The sequence below is a fragment of the Anarrhichthys ocellatus genome, unplaced genomic scaffold, assembly GCF_004355925.1.
Source record: "Anarrhichthys ocellatus isolate YVR2014 unplaced genomic scaffold, GSC_Weel_1.0 scaffold5989, whole genome shotgun sequence".
NCBI classification, from domain to species: Eukaryota; Metazoa; Chordata; class Actinopteri; order Perciformes; family Anarhichadidae; genus Anarrhichthys; species Anarrhichthys ocellatus.
Genome location: NW_022285963.1, coordinates 1 through 3,150, shown reverse-complemented (window position 1 = coordinate 3,150; position 3,150 = coordinate 1). Strand labels below are relative to the sequence as shown.

General features: G+C 44.2%; 1 long non-coding RNA gene across 1 annotated transcript; it reads right to left on the bottom strand.

Moving 5' to 3' along the window:
* Positions 1 to 16: 16 nt before the first annotated feature.
* Positions 17 to 3,077, bottom strand: LOC116380054 (uncharacterized). The gene is made up of 4 exons (XR_004212502.1): positions 2,943 to 3,077; positions 2,628 to 2,736; positions 2,212 to 2,316; positions 17 to 1,057 (listed from the first exon to the last, which is right to left on the bottom strand). It is a non-coding gene; the product is annotated as an uncharacterized LOC116380054 (long non-coding RNA).
* Positions 3,078 to 3,150: the final 73 nt, after the last annotated feature.

Genomic DNA, 3,150 nt, shown 5'->3' with positions numbered 1-3,150 from the left:
GAGCTGAGAATACTGCTGTACTTTTACTGCATGGAGCTGAGAATACTTGTGATAAAGTAGGATTCAGAATACAGTACTTGAGTAAATATTCTCTCCGTCTTCATAATAAAATACTTCAGAACCAACACATTGACCACAAAATAGTCACATGACATAAAACCAACTTCTTCAACGACAGGAAGTGATCTGGAGCACTTCCAAGTAAAGCCCCCCCCTTTCATCTTTACTCATCAGCACGTCCTTCCTGCTCTCGGCCTGATGTTTCTGATAACAGGAAGTCTACCGCTGCTTCCTCCCATGATGCAACACTCGGGGTCATGGCCTCCTGCCACACAGAGCTGACGTTAAACACACTGAGGATGTTTCTCTTCCGACATTTGAATGATTCATACATCAGTAATAAGTATTTATAGGAATTACACTAAAGTTCTGTATTTACTTCACGTTCTGACTCCGCTTTGTTTGAAACTTTAACATGAAGTTTCAAGATGAAACTATATGTTTGTGTTTTTAAAGATTTACGTCTTCAGTAGCGGCCAATGGGGTCGGAGCTCAGAGACACAGACAGGAAGTCAGACGGTATTAAGAGACGGACCAACACATTGATAATAACAACAATATAGAGTAACAGACTTATAGTGTAGAAAGGGTTCATACGTTGTAACTACAGGCTTAATTCAAGTATTTAATACGGGTACTGAAAAGCTTCATATTATAGTTATTATATTATTCTTAATGACAATACTTAAAGTGGCTGATCACAGAGAATCAAAGTGAAACAATAGAAACATCACGAGGTCACAGCACTGGACTGTTTGACATGTGATTCATGGAGCAAATCAAATGAATCCAATGACAACAATAAGAGGATGAAAGCAGCTTTACCTTCGGTCTGCACAACTTTACTACACATGACAGAGAGTCGCCCCCTACAGGCCGGGAGGCTCGTCAGCGTGCCGCTCTGAGCTGCTCTCTGCTGCTGCTGAAGGACTGACGGAGCTCTGAGACGTGCAGCCCAGAGCCGACACGGGCCAGTCCCTCCCAGAGCTGCTGGAGGCTGGAAGGAAGAGGACGAGAGGACGAGAGCCCCGTCACTCACACTTACTGGCTTTGAGTTGGGACAAAGACTTAAAGACATAACATGCACATTAAAGGGCGGGACGTCCCAGTGATGGTCCTCATGTAGTTAAATCCCAACATTCACATTTTGGTTGAAGTACGTATGTTTTAGCGTCAAAATGATATTATACGTGACCCGATGTAGGTTTCTGCATGATGACGTTGCTACATACATATCTATATCTATAGATATATCTATATCTATAGATATGTATAAATACACATACAAAGGAATGTACTGCTGTGGACGCCACATTAGCTCTGATTCGAGAGTCAGACAATAACACAAACTAACCGATGGTAACTTCTGTGTGTTGTGAATGGAGTCAGGTGTGTATGAAGAGAACATAGACAACTGCTTCAGTTCCCCTTCAGACAGCAAGGAGGTGAAAGCAGTCTAAATATAAATCGTATTGATTCTTTAAGAGGTGGGCCTTTCTCTGCACCGTGTGAGTGGGTCTGACGATGGATCAGCCTCTGGGGGTAAGCTCTATATTTCTGGGTTTTCAGTGTTCCCGGTGGATATCCGTCCTCCTGCTGCTTGTTTACAGTCCGATTAGAGACTTGAGATGTGAGACTGAAGTCGAGAGACGACATCTACGACCAGATTGTTTCACAAGTAGTCAGTTTATGAGAAGATGAACCACCGTCAGGCGATGGACAGTGGGCTTCTCAGGTTACATTTAGCTCACGTAGTACTGACCAATCACATTTGAGCAATGGGAAACCACAACGCTCCTCACAGCAAAACCTTCTGTTCATAGAGATTGTATTTAAGAGTCTGAAATACGTTCACAGCAGAACATTACTTTGCTCCATCGACTGTCGTAGAACGCTGCCTGTGGAGAAGAACCTCACACTAACACACCTCTAGGCATCACGACTGTCTCTTTAAGATCTGTGACAGTAAAAGAGGCAGACTAGTAAAACTCTGTGTGAGGTCTGTAGTCTGGTGTTTTGAAGAAGCAGCGATGAGTTCAGGAGGTTGACTTGTTCAGACAGATATCGCTGCACACTGAACGTCTTTATACTGAGAGAGTCACACCTTTACCTGTCTGTGTGTGTGTGTGTGTGTGTGTGTGAGAGACTCACTTGAGCGGCTGCACTGAGCACTCTTGACACTGAGTGGGTGATGAACATCTGGAGAAGCGGTGGGTTTTTGGGGCAGAGAGCACCTGGTCTTGTCTTTAGCTTTACCTGCAGATATCAGAGGTACGAGGCAACAACATGCGATTAACAACAACAACAACAACAACAACCACCCAGCGGCTGTATCTCACCTCAACATTTACAGCTCTCAGACAAAATCACTGAGTGATATTTGTTCTGCTCATGAATCATGTTCAACAGCAAAGAGCAGGCAGAGACTCTGAACGCTTCAGCTGGTGTGAAATCACTTCATGTTTCACATTACGCAGAATATTATAGTAATGAAGATGACAACAACAACAACAACAACAAAAACAACAACAATATAAAACAACTTCATAACCGTAGAATACATTTACCGTCTTTGGTAGAGATTGTAGGTAGTTTAGTTTCTGTATTTCTGGCAGGTGTGTTCAGGCGACCCTTGTAAATATGCCCGTCCAGTCCGATGATGTCAACCTCCTCCGACTAACACACTCACACACACACACACACACACACACACACACACACACACACACAGCAGCTGATAACATCTGATTGATACATTCTCTTCTTTTCAGAACCAGGACTGAGAGGCATTATGTGTGTAGAATAACAGAAGAACATCTCACTGTTCTTGCTCTGATGTATATTTGACATGAGAATAAGGATGAGGATGAACACTGTCCCACCTGGTCCACCTCCACCTGGCTCTGGTGCTTCACGGTCTTCAGGCCAGTGCGTCTCTGATTGGTCGAGGTGAGCGTGTGACTCCCTCCGCAGCTCCGTGAGCCCTCAGAGATCCGCTCGCTGCTCGGTCAGACACAAGTTAAGACGTGAGGAGACACTAGAATCTGATACCAGACTCTAGTGTCTCTCTCCTCACATGTTGACATGAGG